Source organism: Myxocyprinus asiaticus, chromosome 43, assembly GCF_019703515.2.
Source record: "Myxocyprinus asiaticus isolate MX2 ecotype Aquarium Trade chromosome 43, UBuf_Myxa_2, whole genome shotgun sequence".
In the NCBI taxonomy this organism is placed as follows: domain Eukaryota; kingdom Metazoa; phylum Chordata; class Actinopteri; order Cypriniformes; family Catostomidae; genus Myxocyprinus; species Myxocyprinus asiaticus.
The window spans coordinates 31,006,701-31,022,509 of record NC_059386.1 but is presented as its reverse complement, the minus strand read 5'-3'; positions in this window follow the sequence as shown (position 1 = coordinate 31,022,509).

Below are 15,809 nucleotides of genomic sequence, written 5' to 3'. Positions count from 1 at the left end.
GTAGTCAACGTCTATACTTGCTGAGCTACCCAGGCCCCTACACATTCATATATTTAATCATGTACATATTCAAATTCCTCTAGTATGTGGGAAAATATGTTACAAATATGAAAACTTACATTTCTTTAGTATTTTGAAATATATGTTCCATTTACAATATATACAAGTATGTGACTTTTTATATCAGTGAAAACCATGTATGAACATACTTATGTTGAAATACGTACATTTCCTATACAGTATGTGTTTTACATAGATTGCCATATATCAGATTTCTGAATGGGTTTTTGTTTTCTTTGGAATACAGCGCAAACTTGTTTATTGTTTAATTGTATGTTTTCTTTCCAAATATGGTGAAAAATAATATAACATTTAACAAGAAAATACATGTAAAAATGTATGCTTGTGGAAGTTAAATGTGTAATGTACCTTGTAATTCATTTAATTCAAGTATTGTGTTACTTTATAGTGAAAAACTGTAAAAGTTGACATATGACACATAAAATTTCAACATATTTCATTAAACAAGTGGTGTTTCTTATTGTTGTTATCATTTATTTCAAAGGTGCAGTATGTAAGATTCAGAAACCCTAGTAATTAATGACACCTGTGGCCGTTAAATGAACTGCAGCCAGCTACCTGTTTCTCGTGCTCACGCACACACTCCATAGGGATGAGAGCGAGCATCGGCCAAAACAATGACGAAACGTACAAAGAGGGTTAATGTGATTCACCAGCATCATGCTGTCAGATGAGGTATCATAATTAAAATGACAGTTATGATTGTTTTACTTCAAACTTTGAGACTAAACTAAAACTACTTATCAGCTAACATAGCATACTAATACACTCATACAGCTACATACTACTGAACTATACCAGACAGTTTACTGTTGCATTGTTATGTTGCACTATTGTATGTTTTGTATGTCATATGTTGTACTACGAATAAGAAACCAGCGTTTTTGCTTAAATTTATCCTGTATACCTGACTTTTAGTATAAAGAGAAGATCGTTTAAATTATTTGAAAGTTACAAAGCAAGGTAGCTTGCAATTCGTCAGCGTTAGCAGGCAAGATCAAGTTAGCTAAAATTACACAGATCAATCCTTATGTCACTATATTTCACATATAGTCCAATTGGACTTACCTGTCCAATAAGAAGAACACCAATTCAGGGTCGGTTTTGATCCCCAAAACCGAACAAAGTTCCTTCCAGGAATCAAATGCCCTGCCGATGTTCACTCTAGTATTCGCTCGACCACGATCACGTTCCCGCTTAGCCAGACGGGATTCAGTAGATAATTTTTTTTTTTTTTTTTTTTGGCTTACTCTGAGTTTGTGTAGGAGTCTGTGTTGTGCTGGGAGCCAACCGTTTGCTGGATTCCATCTCTAACATAACGTTACCTAGTGTTGCAGTTTGTGTCACTGTTGAATAGCGGAAGAGAAGCTATTACTGTCTGAGGCAAGGCTCTCAGGAGCACGCATAAACGTCACGTCCTTTGGATTTTCCCGGCAAAAGCGACCCGCTCCCTTCGCATGAAAATCAGTCTACAGACTTTAATAGGCAACCTAGGAAGTCCGGGAAGGGCTCATTTTTTAAGTTGCGTAACAAGCCGTTCACACATTGGCAAAAAAAGCCGAATATTACATGAAAATTGTTACATATTGCACCTTTAAAGAATTTCTTATACTACATGAAATGTTAAATTCTAAAGGATTCAAAAAAATCTCTTGAATAGTTACTTTAGTTTCTTTACAATATCACAGTTAAAAAAGCACACATTAATGCAATCATATTTTAAATTCAGATCTGACTTAGAAAAGAAAAGATCTGACTCATGAATTATGGCTTAATTTTGTTCCGGTTGGTGATTATTGTCCAGAGGGACATTCTTTCTGTTTTCAGTGGGCATAATCTAATGTGGGATAAAATCAAATCAAGCCTGAAGTGTGTTGGTGGTCAAACCTCTTGTCTAATGTTGGACTGACCCATTGTTTCCCTGGGGAGCTCAACATGGTGGCAATTAGTCTTAACCCTTCCCCTCCCATCCATTAGTCAGCCGAAACACCGACCAGCACACCAGGGCTCATCCTGTTCTATTAATCATTAGCCTCTGCTTCAAAAGAAATCAAAGTCAAATCTTACACATTGGACAACGTTGTGCTAAAAGCAAATTGAGATAGCTTAAAGAGATAGTTCACCCAAATATTTTAATTCTCTCATCATTTACTCACACTTACGCCATCCCAGATGTGTGACTTTCTTTCTTCTGATAAACACAAACAAAGACTTTTAGAAGAATATTTCAGCTCTGTAGGTCCATACAATGCAAGTGAATGGGTACCAAATTTTTGAAGTCCAAAAAGCAAATAAAGGCAGCATAAAAGTAATCCATATGACTCTAGTGGTTAAATCCATATCTTCAGAAGTGATATGATAGGTGTGGGTGAGAAACCGATCAATATTCAAGTCCATTTTTCATATAAATTCTCCTCCCTGCCCAGTAGGTGGCAATATGCACAAAGAATGCGAATCACCAAAAACAAAAGAAGAAGGTGGAAGTGAAAGTGAAAGTTGAGATTTATAGTAAAAAAGGACTCAAGTATTAATCTGTTTCTCACCCACACCTATCATATCACTTCAGAAGATATAGATTTAACCACTGGAGTCATATTGATTAGTTCTATGCTGCCTTTATGTGCTTTTCTGGAGCTTCAAAATTCTGGCCACCATTCACTTGCATAGTCATCTAAATACCGACCGATAATGGATTTTGCAGATACCGATAACTAAAGAGGTGGAAAAGGCTGATAACCGATTAATCGGCTAATAGTTTTTATAATCGATTCATAGAATGTTACAAAATGTTCTTAGTCGGCACAGACATAGAGGCCAGAGTACAAAATGAATAAAATCACAGATGTAGTTTATTGTTTACCAAATACTATACCCAATAATAATCACAACAACAAAAAAAAAGAAGATTGGGTGTATAATGTGGGACTTTTAACACTAAACACACAGGGGACTCTTATTTTGAAATTATAGAGACGTGTCTCTGTTCCAGTGCTCTATATTTAATATTTACCAAATTATTGTTATAGTATGTCACCAACTATTTGCATAGATTTTTGCTGATAACCAAAAGTTCCAAAAAGCATCTATCGGCACCGATTAATCGTAAAACTGATATATAGGTCTACCGCTAATATACTATATAGCATATAGCCTATATTAAATTATTTGGGAAAATACATGTTACTATGTGAAAACGGTCATAGTATTTTGTAGTATTCTGAAGAATATTTTGGATATGTGACTTCTTATATCAGTGAAAACCCTATATGATCATTTATTTCATATATGTGTTGTGCATATATTGCCATATATCAGATTTCTATCAGATTCATTCAAAAACCTAATTGTTTTAACATACAGAAATAATGCTCTGACTAAATTATTAATGACAGAACATGATTATATATTTTTTGTATTTTAAAAATATATTGCCCCATTATGTGGCCTCAAAGTGGTTAGCTACATTTTGTCAGCAGCTTAGCTAACTACTTTTTCAAAAGGGTTGCTATAAGTAGCTTAATGATTGGCAAGCTAAAATTTTAAAGTAGCTTTTCCAACATTGCTTGAGTCTTTATGGAGTGCATTTGTTTCTTTGTGACATCATGAGGAACCTGCACTTGATTTGTTGGTTTATTCAGAAGATCTGACACAACAAGTGGCCAGCGCTATCCAAACAGGTTTATCACACAGCAGCTTCAACAGGCACTCTCCAGTTGTTTGAAATACTGTGACACATCCTTCCGCCTCACCCCTTCTCTAGGTTTCCTTGAGAAACAAAAGTGGATTTTCCTTTTGGACTGATATATGGCATGACTGGACAAGTAGGAGTAAAACAGTGGGAGTTAAAGCAACTACAGCTACTAGAGATAGAATGTTTTTACCCCTGTGTGCCTGTCTCATCACATAAGTGTACTGACCGCTGATAGACAAAAACAAGGGCTCTGTTCCAAAACCTACCGAGCTGCCTTGTTGTCTACTGTCTACATAGATAGCTGCTCCCTGCAGCATCGTACTCCAGATGGAACCTCATAAGTGACCAGTTTGGAATGTTATTGCTAAGGTGATGAAGATTTACTTTCGTTTTTATCCCCATCTACCTATCTCCATTCTGATAGGATGAGATCATCCAATTTGTAATCCAATTGACTTGATATAATCACATATCCCCAAAGTCTGGATGAATGAATGGCTTTGTGACTGGTTTAGTCTTGTTCAGCACAGGTCTGAAGGCCCAGTGGAAGAGATGAATACAAGCACAAAGAGACCATGGAACAGAGTATGGGGCCTCTCGGCTCCATCCTCCCCCAGTGCCCAGGCGTCTTTACCAACTGCTACCAGTCATTACACAAGCAAACTGAGGCTACAGTCCTCATAATTCTAATCCAGGTCTCACTTCCTGTTGGCGAGGGGAGGGTGGTCATTGACACTTTTCCGCTAACAGGCTCTTACATTTTGACCAGGGACTTCTAAGTGTAAATATTCTACCTCTTTTAGGACAAATGCCATTTATTTGTCAGTTTAAAGTGAACTGAAAGGCACTAATAGTATATACATTTATTTTTACATTTCCTGAAGAAAATGTGAATTCTGCAAAACATGCTGCTGCTGTACAATGATATTGTGTTGTGGGTGGTTGCCCTGGCAATGCTATATGGTTGCTAGGGTGTTCTGGGTGGTTACTTATAAGCCCCAAAAAGAACCCATCAAAACAAGCAAGTACAATACTGTGCTGGTTTAGGCTGGTTAATGAAGGTTTGGATCTAGTCTAGGCATGTTAGTGCTGGTTTGGTGCTGAACTAAATTGGTTAGAGCTGGTCTAGGCTTGTTAGTGCTAGTTTGGTGCTGGTCTAGGCTGGTTTATTGCTAGTTTGGTGCTGGTACAGGCTGGGTTATTGCTGGTTTGATGCTGGTATATAGGCTTGTTAGTGCTGGGTTAATGCTGTTTTTGTGCTGGTCTATGCTTGTTAGTGCTGGTTTGGTGCTCTTCCAGGCTGGTACATGCAGGTTTGGTGCTGTTTAGGCTGGTTAATGCTGGTTTGGTGCTGTTTAAGCTGGTTAATGCTGGTTTGGTGCTGGTCTAGGCTGGTTTGGGGCTGGTACAGGCTGGTTATTGCTGGTTTGGTGCTGGTACAGGCTGGGTTATTGCTGGTTTGGTGCTGGTACAGGCTGGGTTATTGCTGGTTTGATGCTGGTATATAGGCTTGTTAGTGCTGGGTTAATGCTGTTTTTGTGCTGGTCTATGCTTGTTATTGCTGGTTTGGTGCTGGTACAGACGGGGTTATTGCTGGTTTGATGCTGGTATATAGGCTTGTTAGTGCTGGGTTAATGCTGTTTTTGTGCTGGTCTAGGCTGGTTTGGTGCTGGTACAGGCTGGGTTATTGCTGGTTTGGTGCTGGTACAGGCTGGTTATTGCTGGTTTGGGGCTGGTACAGGCTGGTTATTGCTGGTTTGGTGCTGGTACAGGCTGGGTTATTGCTGGTTTGATGCTGGTATATAGGCTTGTTAGTGCTGGGTTAATGCTGTTTTTGTGCTGGTCTATGCATGTTAGTGCTGGTTTGGTGCTGTTCAAGGTTGATACATGCTGGTTTGGTGCTGGTTTAGGTTAGTTAATGCTGGTTTGGTGCTGGTGTAGGCTGGTTATTGCTGGTTTGGTGCTGGTCTAGGGTGGTTAATGCTGGTTTGGTGCTGGTCTAGCCAGTGGGCTGTTCACCAGCAAAACATTGCAAGTGAAGCTGGACAACCAGTACAGTTTATCTGGTAATGCTGGTTTACCAAGGAACTCTTGCTAGTTAGGCTAGTTAAAAAAACATGCTGGAACACCAGCACATTAGCATCCCATGTTTTGGACTAGCATTCAAAACATACAGTAACATTTGCTGGTGAACAACTTTGCTGTTTTTTTTTTTTTTTTTGTTTGTTTGTTTTGTTTTTTAACAGGGAATTATAGCAGTGATGTTTATTTGAGTCATCTTTCTGCTTGTGACACAAGCTTATAGCTCACTGGAATGTAAGGTCCGCAAATGGACAGGAAGTGATATGACTATGACCTCCGCTGGGATAAACTGGAAACAGAGGGTTTGTATTTATATACAATGGGTACTCAGCAGCCATTGCACGCTGGGACCGAGAGCTTTCACCACGGTGTGGGGTGAAAGGTTAATAGCCTCTTGGAGTTACATGTATAGAGCAGGGGTGAGAGGTCACAATAGGGAGTTGAAGACATACATGTCCAAAGTATCGCTAAACTCTTACCTTCTTTCCTAAAATGCTTGTTTTTTCACATGTGAATGGAATAACTTGTGGATTATTGTACCTGCATTTTAAAGTAAACAAGTTGACAATTCAGGCAGTTTTCATTTATTTTTTACATAGGTCAACATGAAATTTAAATGGGCCATATGTATTTATTAATATTCCTTATTTTATTTTGCATGGTGCATCAGTGCATGTAATTTCAAGAAGAAAAAAAGTTAATCTTTCATCAAAATGTAATAATTTGCTCCACGTCTGAAACGACTTTCCTTTTTGGTAGACAGCACCAATACGTTTAAGTTTCAATTAACGCGCACCTGCGATATTTCTGGAGTGAAGAAGTCCTCAATAATAGACAGCAAACTCACATTCAGGTCTGGCAAGTCAATTTTCACAATCCAGTCATTTCCCGATAAAACCAAATCACGTCCTGCATTTTTGTCTTGTTGAATATATTGTTTCACTTGGAAATAAGTAACATTACAGAAGTAAAAAGAGCTGTGAACACCATTTCATGTTGACTTTAAATATCCTAAAATATAATACAGCAGATATCATTTGATCACAGTTTTGCTAAATATAAACTGACATTCTATAGCTGTATTTATTACTCTGTGTAACTCTCACATTAAGTATATGCCTAAGGCAAGATATTATGGCTTTACTATTATGTCTTCTTTACCAGTTAAAATGTTATTTCCTGAAATCCTGAAAACTTCTGCATTATATAACCTACAAAAGAAATTGTAATGGTGTCAATGTGTAGGCCGATCTTAAAATAAGAGCTGTGCATTCTGATTTTATTAGTCAATGAACAGTCATTAGTCAAAATCAGCTGCGTACAGGCTATATAAAACAGCTCATTTTAGTTTAATGGGACATAATGGTCAAATATATTAAATTTATCAAAAACTGGGCTGTGCCGAGCTAATTATTCAACCTAATTGCAGCCATGTCATGTCAACAAATACGTCTGTCTTTGCACAACCCCCTTCCCTACTCAAATTTAGAGCCGTAATCACCACCTTCCCATTTGTGGATAATGAACATGGGGTAGCTTATGAGACTAACCAAGATAAAGCCATTGTCCTATATTTAAGGAACCCAAATTCTTTTGCCCAATTGCTGTCTTCCTTCTGCTTTTAGTCATCAACGAGCGAAACCGCAAAGATTTAATAGTTTCAAAATGTTCCATCAATCTTTGTCTATAGTGGTTGGCTTAGAGTCGAGGTTAATGTCACAGCCTGTTTTAGTATGTGGTTATCCTCCCTATTTGGATGCACTTTTTTTTGCGACAGCGAGTGAATTTCTCAATGTAACATTCCAGATGTGAGTTTTGTCAAAATTTCCATCTGCCTGTATACTTTCTGTGCCTAAAACTCACAGATTTGACACTTGGCTCTTAAGATGTACGACCGCAGAGAAATTAGCACAACAGACGCAGTAGAAAACAATTAATCATCGCTGCCAAACTGCATGATGCCTGTAAAAGATTTGAAAAGCAACCATGTAAATTTTTAGCGTGAACATTTTAAATTATTATGGGATTTCTGCATTGTTGCCTGGGGAGATATTTAGTGTTGCACACTTTATCTGACCTGTAAATAGTCACCCCCAGCCTTTGAAAATGAATATCACATGACTGTATGTGCAAAATATATATTGCAAAACATGCTTTTTCCTGACACTTAATCTGTCTGTGCCTGCAGAACTATGCAAAAAGCTCAGCAGGTTTCTGAAGTATTGAAATGCCCATAATTCACAAAGTTCTAAACATTCCCTGCCCCTTGTATTTTCTTTTATGAAATATTTTCCTATGTTTTAAGACCTCGTGGCATACAAATTGGAGTTTTGGGCCATTTGTGTTACTGTAGCTTTGAGGCTAAATGCTAGCATACCCCTAAAAGTTGACACAATTTACTTTTTGCAAATATACAAATTTAATTTAAGAGTCTCTTGCATGAAAAAGTCACTCAAGGGCATATTCAATGCTCTCTAGAGTGAGAACACCCCTCCCCCTAATACCACCTGCCTCTGACTACCAATAGCAAATAGCATGGTTCATGGATATGACGTAAAGCCTATTGAGCACAACAGTTGGTTAAAAATCCTGTTAATTTTCTCCATAGGTGAATGGATTTTTCAACTTTAAATACAGTGCGGTGAGCTCCGAGGTTGTTAATCATTAGTATGTGCTGTTGTTGAAGAAATTAGCCCGTGTTATTTCAACTGTATTTTTTTTTTTTTTTACAAATTGTGTTTAATAGCAAAATTCCTGGTGAAGAACTACACTACTCATGATCCTGAAGAGAAACGCTTCACCAATCAGAGAATTGTGGCTAACAATTGTGGCAAAAAAGCCCTGCTGTGACCGCCCATATTCATGACTCACTGCGAATGATGAAATGGAGTCGGTCACCCTACACTCTCAAACTACCTATACTGTATATTTGTATATATCTGAATATTTTACAATAAACTTAAAATATATTGTTTCTATACTTACAATCAACAACTTTAATTCAATAGTTTTATTTTTTCGATTAAGTAATTCGCATTGCGTCATAGGATTGTAATTCGTTCCCTTGTGAAAGACGTTAAGCACACAGTCTTGGGCCTTTGTCTTTTTGTCAGATATTATTTTCAAATATTTCTTTGCTTCAAATCAAAGTTTATAATGTTGTGATTCACCTTGGAGCTGGATGGTTTACTTAGTTGCTTAGAACTAATTTATGAAGAATTTTATGAAATCCCTATGACAAAATCCAATAATAAAACACTTCTGTAACCAAAAGGCCTTAAAAAGTGGGCAGGCACTGTTGCTCTCTATATTGGGGATTTTTATTTATTTATTTATTTTTAAATAAAACTTCCTGTTTCAGTAGGAAATACGTCAACACAGGAAAGAAAACTGCATTTCATGTCGTTTTTAAATTCATTCTGCAGACATTTCCCCAAAATTAGTAAAGAAAATGCAACAAAACTCTGCAGATTAAGTCTAGGCCAGCTCCGTTACAGATATCACACATGATGTTCCTGTTTCAGATTCAATGAAAAACAACACAGAATATGAAGATCTCATGTCCAGGAAAATGGACATCAGGATACATATTAAACCAGAAAAATCGTTAGTCCAAGTGCTATTACAGTAAAAAAGAAAAATGAATTGTACAGTTCATTATGAAGCAGCCCATAAACATCGCAGTTTTTTTCTCCTAGACAGACATTAAAGGAATAGTTCACCCAAAAAGGAAAATGATCACATTTACTCTCCCACCCAATGCAAGTGAATGGTGACCAAACCTTTGAAGCTCCAAAAGACAGCATAAAAGTGCTCCAATTGCTTCTAAAAGGATCACATCAGTTTTGGGTGAGAGCAAACCAAAACATAAAAAAATGTTCACTATAAATCTTGACATCAGCAGTGTCCTTGGCAATCATGATTTCAAGCTCAATTACACTTCCTGTAGCGCCATCTAGCGCTCTGTGCATGCATCAAGCACTAGGAAGTGTAATCAAGCTTGAAATCATGATTGTGCCTAGAGACTGCAATGGCAAGATGTACAGTGATAAAGGAGTTACATTTTGGTCTGTTCTCACCCAAAACCGATTGGATCACTTCAGAAGACATGGATTAAACCACTGGAGTCTTATGAATTACTTTTATGCTGCCTTTATTAGCTTTTTAGAGCTTCAAAGTTTTGATCACCATTCACTTGCATTGTATGGACCTACAGAGCTGAGATATTCTTCTAAAAACCTTTGTTTGTGTTCAACAGAAGAAAGAAAGTCATACACATCTGGGATGGCATGAGGGTGAATAAATGATGAGAGAATTTTCATTTTTTGTGAACTTTCCCTTTAAAATTTAATGGAGAGCAATGGAGACTCCTTGAAGTCTCCTTCCCAGATGTTTCTCTTGAGAAAGAGACCCCATTAATCTCACATGTGTCTCCTCTAGAGTTTTAGAATGTCTCAAACTATGCTCCGATTTGCCAAGATACCAAAGTCTGCAATCAAAAGTCAGAGATCTCAGTATGACCTCAAACATTTCTCATCAAACTCTTCCAAGACCAAATCATCTGAGCCATGCTATTCATAATGATTTTGTAGCTTCACTGTTTCTGTATGTCAACAGTTTTCTCAATCGTGTCTATCTTAATCTCTCCTCATTTCAGGAGAAATGAAAAAGTTGATATATAAGTAAAACATAACTGAGATCTCCATTAAGTATCCTGAGCTATGAAAGAGCAACCTATGAGCAATAGGTTTGGCTTGCATACTTTAATGGCTCCTTAAAAACATAGATCCATACCTTTGATATTACTGGACTTTTAACGCTCCACTAAAGTGTGATATAAGCAATCAGCAATGTCATACAACCACCACTTTTGTCTGTTGAACAGGGAAAACATGTCTTTGTGTGCAAACACATTTGATCAAGTGTAATTAATGATTCTCAGCCCAGACTTGAGCTATTATTTCAATCAATGCACTATATTTGTCAGACATAAGGACTCCATTTGTTGCGCTGATGCAATATTTGCATAATTTTGTGGCAACTTGAATATGCCTGAAGAGCATTATTATGTCAAGTGTCGGTTGTGTGCTGCCAATCTGTCTGCAAGAGATGTAGAATGCTTTAGCATTCCATTTTTGTATTCAGTGCCTATAAATTTGTGCTATGTTTGGATGGCAAATATGATAACAGGCATTTGAGATCTGGTCTGTTCTACAATAGATCAAACTGCACTGCTGCCACACAATTGGCTGTTTAGATAATCACATGAATAATTAGGTGTACAGGTGTTCCTAATAAAGTGCTCAGTAAGTGTGTATACAGTATATATATATATATATATATATATATATATATATATATATATATATATATATATATATATATATACACACACACATACAGTAATGTGCAAAAGTTTTAGGCACATAAAATGTTTCACAAAAACATTTGTCTTAAAGGTGATGTAACAGTTTTCATATAAAATGTGCCTTTTGTTTTGCCAATGTGTGAACAGTTTGTAACGCAACTTAAAAAATGAGCCCTTCCCAGACTTCCTAGATTGCCTATTAAAGCCTGTAGACTGATTTTCATGCAAAGGGAGCGGGTCGGATTTGCCGGGAAAAACCAAAGGATGTGACGTTTATGCGCGCTCCCGAGAGCTTTCTACTGAATCCCGTCTGGCTAAGCGGGAACGTGATCGTGGTCGAGCGAAAACTAGAGTGAACATCAGCAGGGCATTTGATTCCTGGAGGGAACTTCGTTTGGTTTTGGGGATCAAAACCGACCCTGAATTGGTGTTCTTCTTATTGGACAGGTAAGCTTACATAACTGCAAAGCATGTGAAATATAGTGCCATAAGGATTGATCTATGTAATTTTAGCTAACTTGATCTTGCCTGCTAATGCTGACGAATTGCAAGCTACCTTGCTTCGTTACTTTCAAATAATTTAACGATCTACTCTTTATACTAAAAGTCAGGTATACAGGATAAATTTAAGCAAATATGCTGGTTTCTTGATCATAGTACAACATATGACATACAAAACATACAATAGTGCAACATAACAGTGCAGTGCAACAGTAAACTGTCTGGTATAGTTCGGTAGTATAGCTGTATGTGTGTATCAGTATGCTATGTTAGCTGATAAGTAGTTTTAGTTTAATCTCAAAGTTTGAAGTAAAACAATCATAACTGTGTAATTTTAATTATGCTACCTCATCTGTCAGCATGATGCCGGTGGATCACGTTCAGTTTCTTTGTACGTTACGTCATTGTTTTGGCCGATAAATAAGCTAACTCGCTTGCGTCCCTATGGAGTGTGTGCACAAGCGTGAGCACGAGCAACAGGTAGCTGGCTGAAGTTCACTTAACGGCCACAGGTGTTTCTGAATCTTACATACTGCACCTTTAAGATAGTTTTTTATATCTTCAGCTTTAGTGTGTCAATAGGAAATTTAAACTGTAGTCTTCCAAACATTCCTTTTGCAAAAAGAATAGAATAGAAGAACAGGGAGGGGTCACATGACGCCATGCGAGAAGCAGCCGTGTGCGCTCTGCGCACTTTGCTAGTTTTTTAATGAATGTTATAACTGGTGAGATTCGATACACCCAGTTACTTATTTGCTCTTTGAGGTAAACATGGCAAAGAAGTCAAAATCCTCAGACTCTGGAGACATTAAAAGACACTTAAGTGTTCAAGCTGAGGCTGAGGGGCCTGCGAGCCGGGGATTCGATTTGGGAAGCAAGTCGGGAGAAGAAATTCAGCGTTAACTGTCCAACATCTCGGTGATGCTGACGAAGGTTGCTGCTGACTTGGAGAATCTCGCTGTACGTTGATCGATTACGGCGATGGAAATAAAATTATCTGAGTTGGTTACAAGAGTGGCAGAAACGGATCGATTATCTGGAGTCATCGGAAAGGGAATTATCCGCTAATCTGCCCGCATCCAAAATAGACTTGGAATACATTTTGGAAAAACTGGAAGATCTCGAAAATAGGAACCGAAGGAACAATATACGGATTGTTGGAATTCCTGAGCGTGAAGAGGGCAGTGATATGGTGAAATTCCTGGACGAGCTTTTCCCGAGTCTGCTTGACAAAACAGGCCATAAGTTGGAAATTGAGCAAGCTCACAGAGTCCCGGCTTGCAGATCTGCTGAGGAAGACAGGTCCCGATCAATTCTGGCCAAATTTCTGAGATCATCCGATAAAGATCTCGTGTTACGTGAGGCGAGGAGCAAAGGAAAGCTTTCTTGGAAGAATCACAATATTTTCTTATTCCCAGATTTCGCGAATTCGACAAGAGAGAAACACGATCAGTTCAAGGAATGTAAGAAACTCTTACATCAACAGAAGATTGCTTTTGCACTGATGTTTCTGGCCAAACTGAGAATTGACACCAAGGACGGCAGCAAAGTATTTTTATGCCGTAAAAAGGCACTGGAATTCATACAAACTATGGGTGAGTAAACCATTGGGTGTTTCTTAAGTGAGTGGACTGACTCGCTGTTCAGTGTCTCGACTGTCTGAGGAAGCTGGGTGCCATTTTTTGTTTCTTTTTGCATTGGCTCCACCTAGCGGTTGGAGTTTGTTTTGTAGCATGACACTCCAAGAAACTTTTGCATTGACGGAAGATTGTTTTTACACTGAAGTTGCTGGACAGATTGAGAATGGACACTGTGGATTACTGCACAATATCTACATGCTCACATAAAGGATGTCTTTTATAAGTTGACTGACTGAGTAAGTCATGGTGTATTTTTTTTACGTGGCTGGGATGCCTGTTTCTTTTTGTGCTGGTTCCGTCTAGCGGCTGGAGTTTGTTTTGTGGAATAACACTGCTTCGGGACAGTGTTGTGGATGAATCTGTTCGTTCATTGTGCTTATGCATCCTGTTGGCTGGAGTTTGTTTTTGAGTATTTTTAAGGGACATTGGAATGATTACCTCGTCTGCTGTACTCATAAACAGCCGGCTCACTGAACAACTGTTTGACTGTCCGAGGAAACTGAACGGCTTTATATCGGCTGGAATTTGTTTTGCGGAGGAACACACTTTCAAGACAGTTCTGTGAATGAATCTACATGTTCTTTGTGTTTATTCTGCCTGTTGGCTGGGGTCTGTTTTACAAAGTATTTTCTGTTATGTAATTTTGCCTCACAAAATTTGCGCAGAAGCAACGGACTTGAGCAATCGGATGGCAAAGATGTCTCGGGGCTCTCGTAGGTGTACATGGACCTTTTGAGTTTAGAGGGATTGATGCCGGTTGGCGCTGTCGTGCGCGGGGTTAATGCGCACATTTTTCTTTTTTCTGTATGTTTTGTTCAGGGGGAAGTTTGGGGTTTGACTGTTGCATTAATGGGAAATGTGGTCTGTATAAACTTGCTTTTAACACACAATTTTTTTTTTATTATTATATCAGTATGTCAAATGTTAATATTAGTGGATTATCTCTCTCCACGTGGTAAGTGAACGGGTTGGGGCACCCCATAAAAAGAAGGAAGGTTATTTATTTTATTAAGCGTAAGAAATATGATATAGTCTTTCTTCAAGAAACGCATCTTTCCCTGCAGGAAGTTGAAAAATTTGGGAAGATATGGGGTGGACATGTTTTCTTTAGTGCTGGCTCGAGTAAGAGTAGGGGAGTCATTACATTGATAAGTAAACATCTACAATTCAAATTTCTCAAACAGATCAAAGATAAAATAGGAAGAGTCATTATTGTTTTAGCAGACATTCAGGGGCAAAGGTTGATTTTGGCTAATATTTACGCACCTAACGCTGATGATCAGGGCATTTTTATAGCTCTTGAAGGGATGTTGCAAGCCGCTGGCACCCCTCATGATATAATATCGGGAGGAGACTTTAATTTATTGATGGACTCAGTCCTTGATCATAGTGAAGCAAAAGTGTGTAAGCCCCCAGAGAAACACTGACCCTTCACAGGATGTGTAAAAATCTTGGTCTTGTAGATATTTGGCAACTTTTGAACCCATCTGGTAGGGACTATACATTTTTTTCATCAGTCCATAAGATTTATTCTAGAATAGATTTTTTTGTATATCTAAGTCCCTCATTTCATCTGTTGTTGATTGCTCAGTTGGAAACATTTTAGTCTCAGATCACGCCCTGGTGAGTTTAGAGATGTTGCCATACACAGAGAAAAAGAAATCATATAGTTGGCACTTTAATGTATCCCTTTTGCAAAATCCTGATTTCCAACAAATGTTAAAGACTGAAATCAATGTCTATATGGAAACCAACTGGTCTTCCAGAGAGAGTCTTTTTCAACCATTCTCTCAGTGAAATCTGCTAGTGGTGAAATTTTTACATCGGCCATTGATATTAATAATGCTTTTAAAGAATTCTATATTGATCTTTATAGTTCCACGTCTTCGTCTACTTATGACGATTTTAGAAACTTTGTGGAACCATTAGAACTCCCTAAATTGACGAATGAGCAAAAACAGTTTCTTGATTCTGAGATAACCTTGGAGGAGCTTGACGAGATAATTAATGCCTTACCTACAAGCAAGGCTCCCGGGCCAGACGGCTTTGCCGCTGAATTTTGTAGATCTTATGCTACAGAATTGGCTCCACTTTTGTTAGAAGTTTATACGGAATCATTAAAGAATGGAAAGCTTCCCCCAACAATGACACAAGCCCGGATCAGTCTGATTCTTAAAAAGGACAAAGATCCAAGTGAGTGTAAGAGTTACCGTCCAATTTCCCTGATCCAGCTAGATGTAAACATTTTGTCAGAAATTCTGGCTAACCGATTAAGTGAAGTTATGACATCTCTTATACATATAGATCAGGTCGGGTTTATTCAGGGCCGCAGCTCAACTGATAACATCAGGCGTCTAATTAATATCATGTAGTTAGTGGCGAATGATCAGACTCCATTCGCTGCCATCTCACTTGATGCCGAAAAGGCATTTGATGTGGTAGAATG